Source organism: Rutidosis leptorrhynchoides, chromosome 6 (assembly GCF_046630445.1).
Source record: "Rutidosis leptorrhynchoides isolate AG116_Rl617_1_P2 chromosome 6, CSIRO_AGI_Rlap_v1, whole genome shotgun sequence".
Lineage (NCBI taxonomy): Eukaryota > Viridiplantae > Streptophyta > Magnoliopsida > Asterales > Asteraceae > Rutidosis > Rutidosis leptorrhynchoides.
Window position 1 is genome coordinate 150,377,580 of NC_092338.1, and position 14,739 is coordinate 150,392,318.

A 14,739-nucleotide genomic window follows, 5' to 3' on the forward strand; every position below is an offset into this window, starting at 1 on the left:
TGTATTGTAAACCATTATGTAATGGTCGTGTGTAAACAGGATATTTTAGATTATCATTATTTGATGATCTACGTAAAGCTTTTTAAACCTTCATTTATAAAATAAAGGTTATGGTTTGTTTTAAAAATGAATGCAGTCTTTGAAAAACGTCTCATATAGAGGTCAAAACCTCGCAACGAAATCAATTAATATGGAACGTTTTTAATCAATAAGAACGGGACATTTCACATATTATCCTCTGTTGAGTTGTCATAGGTTTAGTTTCCTTGTACTTTAAAGGACAAAAGCTTTGGGTAAAAGTCAAACATTGATACATGTACCCAACTTCTCTGCTCGAAAACAGTACCCATCTTCTCTGCTGTGCCCAAAAACCTTTTGTTTAACAGTGTATTCGACAACCCCTGCTCGAAAATTTATTGATGCACGAAATCCTTTAATCATCTTGCTGCTCGAAAATATTTATCCTCTGCTCGATCGTGGTGCTCGAAATTTTGTTTGTGCTCGAAATTTTTTTTTTATTCTGGTTTAGCTTCTAAAGGAAGAATGATGGTGGCATGACTGTAAATAAAATTGAAGTTCAACGTGTGGGTCCCAGCTGGTACACTTTTTGTTGATTGAAATTAGAAAACACCAGGGACTCACGTGAATCATTGTCCCATCTCTTTCCTTCTTTTTAGATTCATTGAATCTAGACAACCTTGTATCCCTTGAACCCAGTTCACACCCTCTTGAACCCCTTGAACCCCTTGAACCTCTTGAACCTCTTTACACTTGAACCCCCTTCTTAACTTTAAAGTTTTAAACTTAGTACGAAAACATCACCTAGTACCAATTTGCTGTACGAAAATTGTTGTACGAAAACTGTACGAAAACAAGTGTACGAAAAATTTTTGTACGAGAACTTTATCAATATTTGCTCGAAAAGTTTATTTGTGTTGATTGTGATGCTCGAAATACATGTGTATTGAGACAACTAATTTTGCTCGAGAACTTTCGTTCAAATATTTTTTTTTGGCCAAATACTTGTCACTTATTTGCAAGACAAAAGATCACGTGCATATGCAATGGTATTTAATTGTTTGTCACATGTTGTTTGCCTTGAAGGAAATCACAGTGAATTAATTTGAGAATTGCAATTTGCATGTGCACATGAGAATTTATTTGTGAAACAAGAGGCAAGTGACCCAAAACTTTCAAGACTTGGTATTTTTGCATAAGATCCTCATTCGAAATCTTTGACAAATTGTGTGTTTTAATTTAATCGAAAACCTTGTTTGAAAACATTGCCCGAAATCTTCTGACTTAGGTTTGATCGAAAACCTTTGACCGAAAACATTTGATGCCTTAAATCTTTGAGTGTACGAATTGTGATTGCCCGAAAGCTTTTACCTGACCGAAAACCTACGAAACCTTATTTTCAAAATTTGATTCATGTGAATCATATTTTGAGGGGGGAGAAAAGTGATATTTCTTAAGTTTATTTGCGTTTCGTGGTTTGCTGGTAAACCTTGTCTGTCCTGACCTACTTGTTGAACACCCGTCCTGTTAACATGGCAAATCGTGATGATCATGTGTCCTCTAATGTTGAGGAAGAGGTACAAATATACACTGATATTACTCATGAATATTACAACTCTGTGCATAATAATTCTGTGTCTATATCTGATGTATTGCAAACTTGTCCTGCAACACCTCTTGATCAAAATGATTCAATTGCATGTAGCTCTGTTTTTCGTACCCCACTCCCACCTGTCCAAATGAAACTGCCCATTAAACCTGGATCTGTGCCTTTTAATGATGAATGTGTGTTTCCTATATTACCTGATATGTATGTAGACAACTTTGCCAAGATGAATAGAGACCTTAGATCATTTGCTAGTCAAATTAGCGAACTCAAAAATGAGAACTCTAGGTTGAAATCTGAATTGGAAATGAAAGTGTCAAATCATACTTATTTGAAAATAAAACAAGATCTAGCTGACAAAGTAACTGAATTAAGAGAGCTAGAAAGTAGTGTGAAACCCCTACGGATAGAAAGGACAGATTTTAAACTGAGGAATGCAGTTCTCACGGAAAAAGTTAACAACGCTGAAAAAGAACTTAAGAAGCTTAATGATTCTAAGAAACTTTTTTTAGAGACCGTAGAACAGAACACTAGAAAGCCTTTGAGTGATCTGGCCGAGAAGACTTCTGAATGCTCTAAGTTAGTTACAGAAAACTTAGACTTGAAAACCCAACTAAGTTTACTTGAAGAAAAACTTTACAGAACTGACCAAGCTAAAGTAGTCTTAGATGGCCACATTTCTAAACAAGCTCTGTTCTTGAATCGACCCAAAAACTCCTACCAAAAACACCAGGGGTTAGGGTTTGAAAATCCTCAAACACAGTCCAAGATCTCCAAAGCCGAACCTTGTTTATATGATGGTAGATACATTAAGATAGGTTTGCCAGAGAGACTCACTTTTGCAAATGAAAGTGAGATTGAGGAGAGAATAGCCAATCGATCAACAAAAATGAAACGTGAGGTGTCATTAATTTAAGACAAAATAAATGAAAATTACATGAGAAAAGATGGTTCATATTATAACACACCTCTCGATTTATTCAATGATTTTGAAAGTTTGAATGCTCAAAATAGTCCCAAAAAGCGTATAATCTATTTACCAACCTTGGTTTTAGAAAGATACATCATCAGTCTGGAGGACGAACTTGATCAAAACAAAATCAAATATTTTGACAACGAACTCAAATTTCAAATGATCATTAAGGCTTTACAACACCAAATCTGTGTCATTGAATCCAAAACAACAAACTGGTCTCCAATGTTCATAAACTTGAAAATCAAATTGCAAATCAAGTTGTTAATTTTTGTGAATTGATTTCAAAGAACACTGAATCACGGGACTCAAACCCAAAATCCGTGAATGACTCCATCAATTGTGTAGGTCTAGCACAAGAACTCAAAGACTTTAGTGATTCTCTCTTGACCAAATTTGACACTGTTGAACGTAGGTTAGAATCATCTAGGTCCAAATCTCTAAATCACTTCTTAGAATCTCAACCCAAGATTCCAGAAGTTAAGGTAGAACCACAACCCGAGAAAGAACCTATCTCTTTAGGAGCTCAGAATGTAGAGACTGACCTTACTCAATTTGTTGACAAACTAGAACGAGAAAACATAGATCTTCAGGTAAAATGTGAGACCTACAAGAAAACTCTAGCAACAATTGAGAAGATGCCTGTAGTTCCCAAAGTAGAACCCACGTATGATTTTAAAGACTCTGTTGTAGTTTCTATTGATGACCTCGTCTTAGAAATTCAGGAGTTAAAAGCTCATGTGAATCTACTTAACGAAGAGAATGAGACCTTGCATGACCAATGTGATTCACTGGATAGTATGGACTTCGTGACCAAGACCATATATTCTAAACATGGATCATACAAGATTTGTCCTGGTACTGAGAACTTACTAACCTCTACTGATACTCCAAAATCAAATGTGTTAGTTGGTTCCCAAGGTACTAAGTCTGAGTTGTCCAATGCTTCAATGTCTACACCCAAGACTAAGAAAAAGCAGGTGACTTTTGCCAAGACCAATCCCAAACCCATAGTGTACCAATCCTCAATGTACTCAGAGACTGCTGTACGTAAAACACCAAAGACCTTGGAGGCTCCAAAATCAAAAGACAGTGGTCCTCCTAAGTCTACACAGACGCCGAGGAAAACCCCCATGAAACTAAAAGTTCACCTGAATACTCCACCCAAAAGGTTCTCTAACCCCAAACCAAAAGAACGAGGTTCTCCAAAGTCAATGGTGACTCTGAGAAAAACATCCTCGAAACCAAACAAACCCAAAGTTACTCAACCCAAACCAAAGGAACCTAACGTTGCCCTACCCATAGCATCCAAGTTCCCAAGCAAAAAGATTTACTCCGGTTACCAGACCAAGATCAATCGTCCATTTCTGGAAACAACTTATGGGAAAAATGGGGAGATTACAGGGCTTCGAGATCAATATGGTTGGCTTCCACATAAACCCATGAAACCATCCATAAGTTCGAGAAATACCCCGCGCACCAAAATTGACCTTGCTTTTAAACACTCAAAGAATAATCTTGCTATACAAGTGTCAAATAAGAAGTGAACACCCAAACCATTTTCAATACCAAGATCCACTTCTTCTTCAAAACCATCTAAGTACTCTTCGTCTGAGCTACTTAAACTTAAGCCGAGATCCGTTTCTCTGGCTATGTCAAAAGATTTTCAACCATCCTTGATTCCACAAAATCAACTTTCTACAGATACGTCATGTATCAGACCCAAGTGGAACTCAATGTCCATAAGTCAGATCGACAATGCCTATAAATGGTATTCTAAATTGACTTTCAAAAATTGATTTGACTTCAAGATGGCTCTTGGATACAACGGTTCAAGACCCGGTCTTAACCCGCTGACACCTGATTGTACACTCAGGCATGACCCATTCACAACCTCAGATGACCTGATGTGTTGCTTGAACCTTTCTTTCCTCCAACCTCGTCCAATCCCCGCCCGAATCCATATCCTTTGGTACACCTACTTCAGTAGTTGTAGGCGAATCACCATCCGTTAAAAATGATTCATCTGAGTTTCTTCTCCTGGATGAACTTGACAACTGCATTTGTCTAGGGGGAGCAATGCATATTCCTCGGGGGAGTAATGCATGTGCCTAGGGGGAGCAATGAGACCCGCAATGAAATGACAGTTATCAAAATCTGAAATGTCAAATTTTTTTTAGGGGGAGAAGGGGGGAATGTGGGTTCCCATATAGATCATGATGGTTCCTATAATAGATCTGTATGGGACTCGCACTTCAAAGAAGGTTTTCACCAAAACCTTATACGGTGTATGCACACATTTCAGTGTATGCTCAGAGTCTCAAATGTCTCTCTTTCTTTCTTTCTCTTAAAAACATTTTAATGGAGAAACGTCAAATTTTTTTAGGGGGAGAAGGGGGAAATGAAGGTTCCCATAGAGATCATGATGGTTCCCATAATAGATCTCTATGGGACCTGCAAACTAAAGAAGTCCCTAGGAATGATGGTTCTCATAATAGATCTCTAAGGGACCCACAAATCAAAGAAGGTTTTCACCCAAACCTTATATGGTGTATGCTCATATATCCGTGTATACCCAACGCCTCAATTGTCTTCCACTCTTTCTCTTAGAAACATTTCAATGGAAACATCAAATTTTTTTTAGGGGAGAAGGAGGGAATGTGGGTTCCCATAAAGATCATGATGGTTCCCATAATAGATCTGTATGGGAACCGCACTGCAAAGAAGGTTTTATCCAAATGGACCCGCAACGAAGATTTTCACCAAAACCTTCTATGACCCGCGCCTCAACTGCCTTACAACCTTTCTCATCAAAACCTGTATTTTCTATGTAGCAAATTGTCAAAATATGTTTTAATTCAACATAAATCATATTTTGAGGGGGAGAAAAAGACCAAGAAAATAAAGGTTTTATCAAAACATGACACGTCATATATTGAGGGGGAGGGTAAAAGGATTAAAACCAACATGAGTTCCATCTAAAATGGCTTCTACATACTTCTGTGTAGAACCCGCATCTCAAAGTGGTGTCAAACACACTTCAAAGTGGTGTTAAACATCAAAATGGATTTTGCACAAATAACAGTGTAAAACCCATATTTTCACACATAACTCCCCCAAGAAACGTAAAGCTAAAATGTGCAACTATCAAGGGGGAGTTTAAAGATTCAAATGTCAGTAATGACGGAGAATGTGTCCCAGTGACTGCCTCAGGAGGATGTGTCTTGATAACTGCCTCAAATAAAATAGTCATTAAATGACGGAGGATGTGTCCCAGTGACTGCCTCAGGAGGATGTGTCTAGATGACTGCCTCAACCACAACAGTCACCAAATGACGGAGGATGTGTCCTTGTGACTGCCTCAAGAGAATGTGTCTAGATGACTGCCTCAACCACAACAGTCACCAATGACGGAGGATGTGCCCTAGTGACTGCCTCAGGAGGATGTGTCTAGATGACTGCCTCAAATATGGAATGACCCAACAGCTTGATGCAAATTAAGTGTTTGGATTCTCGAACTGCTGAAGGGGTTTCATAAAACCATGAACAGAAACCCTGCGTGTCGGTCAGAAATCCTCTATCAACACCTTATGTTAGAAGGTGGGACCTCATACAGGGTCCAGAGGTCAGACTTATCTTGATGAGGGAGATCTGTCTAGTTCAACGGAGAGGCAATATGACAATACTTAGGCTTACCTTGGTAGATTTATCAGACCTCCGGAAGGATGATCACCTTAACGATCAGTCAGCCTTTAAGCCTGATAACACACACTCCTTAGAGAGTGCAACAACTAAAAGAGATATGTCACCTCATGACATATCAATGACTTCAGGACGCAATGTAACATCTTCCTACATTAAATTGATTTCTACCGACACCAATGCGGTGTTAGGTACAGTTAGAAGACTTGGTATAACCAAGAGCGGCATAGTCGCACAAAAGTCCCATGATACTTTAATCATGGAGGTGGATAGCTTGCTAACGCCGACTGGAACTTCGGTGACCAGTCATCCTCAACATCCACCGAGGTTAAACTTGGACCTACCAATACTGGTGAGGTCCCCAAATCCGGAAACAGTTTTGGTTTCAGAAAACTTGTCTAGTGTAACAACTAGCATGCCTGATTTAAACCTGTCTAGTATAACAACTAGCTTGATTTTTACAAAACCAAAAATGGTTTCTGAAGATCCTGTTTTTCCCTGAGGATCAAAATTTTACCTTAACCTCTTTGTTTCTTCTTAGCAGGTACACGTTCCCTCTATAATGATAATCATATATGCTCTCTCCGCTATTTTGCGATGAACATGGGATGCCATATTCATGCTGCATGAGCTGAACACGGTACACCATATTCATCATACGGGGAGAATGAAAATCGAGTAAAAAACAAACCAATCATGATCATGAAAAAGACGACTCAACATTTGAGGGGGAGCAAAAGAGGTTTACACAAGATAAATTCAAGCTACTTTCAATTCACAAAGATGGTCGAAAGTCAAAGATCAATACCTCATCTCCGGAACCAAAGAGGAAGACAAAATAAGTCAACCATAACACTCCCTAATCAGTTCATCCTATGTGCAAGTTCGTGTTCAAAGTTGGCAGCACCAAAAGCGTCATAGCTTCAAACTGAAATCAATGCCCAGAAGAAGGCTGCACAAGAAACTACAAGAAAATGATCAAAGGAGGGTTACATCTATTGAAAACTCCATGCAAAGAACTAATGGTTGACAATTAAGAAGAAGACCGTTGACAACGGGAAGACTGTTGACAATCAACACTATATTGAAAACCCCATGCCAAGGGGGATATTGTTGACAATGAATATTGTCTATTATTTGTTGCATGTGGTTTTAGTCCTAATTAATGTAATAGGTAGTTTACTTGTTATGTTATTAGTTTGTTTAACCATGGTAAATGTAACTTACCATGTCAAGTTACCACTTGGAGGTTGCTAGTATAAAAGCAACCTCCCACTCTCATTTGTAACTAGTTGAGTTAACTAGTGTATGTAATCTTAATATTATTCTCTCAATTATCTCTCATGCTAGTTCTTGTACATCTTCACTACCAAAACCCATAAACACTTAATATAAACTGATCGGACCCTTGAATTGGGGCTAACAAAGGTTCTGGAAGACGTTGCAACAAGCAATGGGGACTCGTCTAGACATGAGTACTGCCTATCATCCACAAACTGATGGGCAGAGCGAAAGGACGATACAAACACTTGAAGACATGCTACGAGCATGTGTTATTGATTTCGGAAACAGTTGGGATCGACACCTACCATTAGCAGAACTTTCCTACAACGACAGTTATCATTCTAGTATTGAGATGGCGCCGTTTGAGGCACTTTATGGTAGAAAGTGCAGGTCTCCGATTTGTTAGAATGAAGTGGGGGATAGACAGATTACAGGTCCGGAGATAATACAAGAAACTACCGAGAAAATCATCAAAATTCAACAACAATTGAAAACCGCCCAGAGTCGACAAAAGAGCTACGCGGACAGTAAAAGAAAAGATATAGAGTTTGAAATTGGAGAAATGGTCATGCTTAAGGTTTCACCTTGGAAAGGCATTGTTCGATTTGGTAAACGAGGGAAACTAAATCCAAGGTACATTGGACCATTCAAGATTATAGATCGTGTCGGACCAGTAGCTTACCAACTGGAGCTACCTCAACAACTCGCGGCTGTACATAACACTTTCCACGTCTTGAATTTGAAGAAATGTTTTTCTAAAGAAGATCTCACTATTCCATTGGACGAAATCCAAATCAATGAAAAACTTCAATTCATTGAAGAACCCGTTGAAATAATGGATCGTGGGGTTAAGAGACTTAAGCAAAACAAGATACCGATTATTTAGGTTCGATGGAATGCTCGTAGAGGACCCGAGTTCACCTGGGAGCATGAAGATCAGATGAAGAAGAAATACCCGCATCTATTTCAAGAAGATTCGTCAACACCTTCAACAATTTAAAATTTCGGGACGAAATTTATTTAACGGTAGGTACTGTAGTGACCCGAACTTTTCCATGTTTATATATATTAATTGAGATTGATATTTACATGATTAAATGTTTCCAACGTGTTAAGCAATCAAACTTGTTAATACTTGATTAAATGAAATAAGTTTCATATAGACAATTGATCACCCAAGTTGACCGACGATTCACGAACGTTACAAATTTGTAAAAACTACATGTTGTGGTATATATAGACATATATATATGGTTGACATGAGATTATGATGAGTAAGTATCTCACTAAGTATATTAAAAATGTGTGATATACATAAGAAATGAGATTACTAAGTTAAGAAACTCGAAATGATATATATAACGATTATCGTTATGATAACGTCTACTAAATACATATGTATCATATTAAGATATTGATACACTATATTTAACATGATAAATTATATTTAAATATATCATTAAGTGTGTTAACAATGAACTACATATGTAAAAACAAGACTACTAACTCAAGAATTACGAAACGAGACTTATATGTAACGATTATCGTTGTAACGATATTTTAATGTATATATCATATTAAGAGATATTCATACATCATAATATCATGATAACATAATAATTTAACATCTCATTTGATATAATAAACATTGGGTTAACAACATTAATTGAGATCGTTAACTTAAAGGTTTCAAAACAACACTTACATGTAACGACTAACGAAGACTTAACGACTCCATTAGAATGTATATACATGTTGTGTTTTGATATGTATTCTTACACTTTTGAAAGGCTTCAATACACATATCAAAGTACTTCTACTTAACAAAAATGCTTACAATTACATCCTCGTTCAGTTTCATCAACAATTCTACTCGTATGCACCCGTATTCGTACTCGTACAATACACAGATTTTAGATGTATGTACTATTGGTATATACACTCTAATGATCAGCTCTTAGCAGCCCATGTGAGTCACCTAACACATGTCGTTCTTTCGACGGAAATGACTACCTCTTTAGTAATTGACATGTAACTTAAATTTCCAACTATAAACCTATACTTTTTCTGTTTGGATTCTTAAATTAGAGTTCAATATGAAACCATATCAATTTGATTCACTCAAAACGGATTTAAAATGAAGAAGTTATGGGTAAAACAAGATTGGATATTTTTAATCTTTTTAGCTACGGGAAATGTTTAACAAATCTATACAAATCATATCCTAGCTAACTTATATTGTATTATACATGTATTCTAATATATTATGTAATCTTGGGATACCATAGACACGTATGCAAATGTTTTGACATATCATATCGACCCATGTATATATATTATTTGGAACAACCATAGACACTCTATATGCAGTAATGCTGGAGTTAGCTATACAGGGTTGAGGTTGATTCCAAAAATATATATACTTTGAGTTGTGATCTAGCCTGAGACGTGTATACACTGGGTCGTGGATTGATTCAAGATAATATATATCGATTTATTTCTGTACATCTAACTGTGGACAACTAGTTGTAGGTTATTAACGAGGACAGCTGACTTAATACACTCAAATCTTTAAAACATAATAAAAATGGTTGTAATTATATTTTGATCATACTTTGATATATATGTACATATTTGTATAGGTTTGTGAATCGATCCGTGGCCAAGTCTTATTTCCGAGGAAGGAAATATCCGTGAAAGTGAGTTATAGTCCCACTTTTAAAATCTAATATTTTTGGGATGAGAATACATGCAGGTTTTATAAATGATTTACAAAATAAACACAAGTACGTGAAACTACATTCTATGGTTGAATTATCGAAATCGAGTATGCCCCTTTTTATTAAGTCTGGTAATCTAAGAATTAGGGAACAGACACCCTAATTGACGCGAATCCTAAAGATAGATCTATTGGGCCTAACAAACCCCATCCAAAGTACCGGATGCTTTAGTACTTCGAAATTTATATCATATCCGAAGGCTGTCCCGGAATGATGGGGATATTCTTATATATGCATCTTGTTAATGTCGGTTACCAGGTGTTCACCATGTGAATGATTTTTATCTCTATGTATGGGATGTGTATTGAAATATGAAATCTTGTGGTCTATTATTATGATTTGATAATATATAGGTTAAACCTATAACTCACCAACATTTTTGTTGACATTTTAAGCATGTTTATTCTCAGGTGATTATTAAGAGCTTCCGTTGTTGCATACTAAAATAAGGACAAGATTTGGAGTCCATGCTTGTATGATATTATGTAAAAACTGCACTCAAGAAACTTATTTTTGATGTAATATATTCTTATTGTAAACCATTATGTAATGGTCATGTGTAAACAGTATATTTTAGATTATCATTATTTGATAATCTACGTAATGCTTTTAAAACCTTTATTGATAAAATAAAGGTTATGGTTGTTTTAAAAATGAATGCAGTCTTTGAAAAACGTCTCATATAGAGGTCAAAACCTCGCAACGAAATCAATTAATATGGAATGTTTATAATCAATATGAACGGGACATTTCAAATAAATCCACACACACATATATATATATATATATATATATATATATATATATATATATATATATATATATATATATATATATATATATATATATATATATAAGGTATGTTGAATGTATAGTTATATGGTTTCAAATTTATTTAGTAAACGATAATAGCACTCGTTTGTCAGTCGATCGATATTAAGCAAGTTAAACTCAAACTTATATAATTTTAAAATAAACGGTGATCCGAAAATGAGTTATATGAATCATAGGCTTATTAAAAATGTATTTATGAGCAAATTGTTAAATTTGAACACTTTTTATATTTTACCCAGAATCGAGCGGGACAGTTGATGTAATTTTTATTTAATAAATTAATGATCAAATTTTATACCATAATGACTGAAATAAATAAAGGAATTTAATTTAAAATTTTGGGATTTTTCTGAAAGACTTTTATACGCCACTAATTATCAACGGGATATGATATTGCAGTCCATAAAAACTGTCGGTAAGATATTTAAATTAGAGGCACGTTTATTATTATTAATATTATTATATTATAATTTATCGAATCTGCGAATTATTGATTTGAGACTCTGTTCTTATAGCTTTTCACATCCTTACTATAATAATAGTATTTTATTGAATTACATTATATATATGCCTACGTCCAACAATCAATCACATATCCACTATCTAGTTCTCTATATCTATATATATGCACAACTTATTAACAATCTTTAACATCATTTTACCCATGAGCACAATCACCACTTTACCATCCTCCTTAAAACCATCACCTTCGTGATCAACACCGAGAACATTATTACTAACTGCTGCCCATCATCACCAAATTAACTCAACATATAACTTATTACTATTATTATACCGAACCACAAATACACCATGAAATCACTCAAATAACTTAAACCCATCAAATGTTTATGGTTACGTTTCTAGTTCGACAAACCCCCTATGATCAACCACCATCTAGCCACCACCATATTAACACCATAACCACACTTCATTGTGAAGTAACACCATTACAATCGAGAACAACCCTTCACCTACATTTTCTGTTTTGTTATCAATACACACAATCACCACCACTGCCGTTATATTTTTTTTCTGTTTAAACCGCCACCTTAATCCCCTTCAATCTCCTTCTTTAACTCTACAATCATCACCTTAGTTATAGAATACTACTGCTATCATTCTTGTTCTTGTATCGAAGCTCACACAACACACCCATATTGTTTGCTGCAAATCATAGCTATTTTATATTTTTTCTCTGCCGCTACAGCAATTTTTTTTGTTAAAACTTCTATAAAATTTCTACACCAGTTTTGATTCCTGTTAAACGAGACCCAAACGTACTCCAAAAACCCAAGTTCACCTACCACAGTTCGTATAATAATAAAAAGAGAAAAGATGGAAAAAAGGCTACTACAACTTGATTGTTTCTGTTCCTGTTACCCAGACAAAACACCGACACTTTATTTCCCTTTTCCTTTTAAAAACGAGTTGGGTTGTAAGGCAACTTGGGCCATAACTGTAAGACCCTAATCTTCATTGTACAGCAGAGTATATAGAGTACATAAAGTGTGGTAATGATTGTGCAGTTAAACAGAAGTCAGAGAGCAATCTGAGCTTAGTGCGTGCCGCGCACACCAAAGGGAGCGCGCCGCGCACTCCCTACTTTAGCCGGGTTTTTGCTGTTTTAATGAGATATTTTGATGGGCAATTTGGTAATTTCACTTGTGGACGAGTTAAAGGCGAGTTGGTCAGTTGTGGAGTATCATTAAATCCATTATCAACAACCTTATCCCCTTTACTTAAATTTTAGAGTGAGAGTGTGATTCTTGAGTGAGAAAGCTTAAATCTAAGGGGAAGAAGTTGTTCTCGGACCAAAGTGCGGGTATTAAAGTTGTTCATCCCCTCTCTAGCTCCGTTGTGGTTGTAGTGGTATGTTCTAACTTTAATTTCCTTACTTTGATTTTGTGTAAGGGTTAGGGTTTGGGTAAATGAAGAACATAAAACCCATATTTGGTGATTTTGGGTGTTCTTGGATAAGATGGAGTCATGAAGACTCATTGGTAACTAACCTAGGGTTTCAAGGTGGTAATTGATGTTTATGAGTCCTAATTGGTTAGTTAATTACTAGCACACAAAGGTGTGAATTAGTAAATGGGTGTTAGATGGGTTAGTAGATAACTCGAAATGGGTATGTTGACTTTAAATTAGTCAAAGGGCTAATGATTGACCTAATTGGGAAATATGGGTATGAAATACCCTAATTGTGTAATGGTTAGTGTTGTTGGACCTTAATCACTAGCTTTTAAGTGATTAATGATGGTCTTGACCCCTAAAGGGCGGTTTTGGTGAAAATGGGACATTTAATGCATTTAAGTCATTAAATGCACATGAGTGAAGTGTTGGTATTTAGTCCAACAAGTTTGTTTGTTGATCGAGTACTTATATTATTAGGTACCTTGCTTTGAAGCTTGTGGAGGTATAAATCGTCACCAAATCGTTAAGGTGAGTGGAATGATTATATGCATATGTATGTAAGGTATTTATTTGTATGCTATGGTATGAACCAAAGAGCCGGTAGTGCCATAGTATGTGCGAGCGTACTATGATGTGAACCAAAGAGCCAGTAGCGTCATAGTACGTGTGTTATAGTGTGAACCAAAGAGCCGGTAGCGCTATAGCACGATTTGTTAGGGTGTGAACCAAAGAGCCGGTAGCACCTTAGCGTTGTTAGAGTGTGAACCAAAGAGCCGGTAGCACTCTAGCGTGAGTATGACTCGAGTTGTGATGTGAACCAAAGAGCCGGTAGCATCATGACAAAAGCGTATGGTGTGAACCAAAGAGCCGGTAGCACTATGACGCGAGAATGGTTAACCATGGTTGTGTATTTTGTTTTGTAGCATATTATATTATGTCGATTATATGTTATTGATTACGCTAGTAGCGATTTGTTGGAGATTATTAGCTTTGTACTTGAGATGGTATGCTAATTGTATTGCTAGCGTGTATGCGGTATATGTGTAAGTGATGGCAAGTAGGTATGTTATATATATATATGGGTGTAATTATTGCATTCACTAAGCTTTGCTTACCCTCTCGTTGTTTATCTTTTTATAGGCTCCGGCATCGACAAAGGTAAGGGCCTTCGATTGGATTAGAGATCCCTGATGTCGTGCGAGGTATATAGAAAATAGCTATTAATTTTTACAAGGAAATACTATTAAATACGATACATTTTTACACAAGATATTTATTTATTTAGAGAATGGATATACTTAAACCTTGCTACAACACTTATAGGCAGTGTACCTAATCGTACAGTAGTGTAGTTTTTAGTAAGTCCGGTTCGTTCCACAGGGAATCTTTTTAAACAAAGCTTAACGCTATATTAGTTTACTTTTATAAAAATACAAATATATATATAAGTAATATTATTATTATAAAGGGGGATTTTTACCGTTTAATGACCGGTTTGTCGATTTTAAAACTTTAGTCACAGTTAAAACCAAATGTAAAATATTAAAAATAAATACAAGACTTAAATTAAAGCGTAAAGTAAATAACGATAATGAAATTGCGAATAATAAAAGTGCGATAAAATA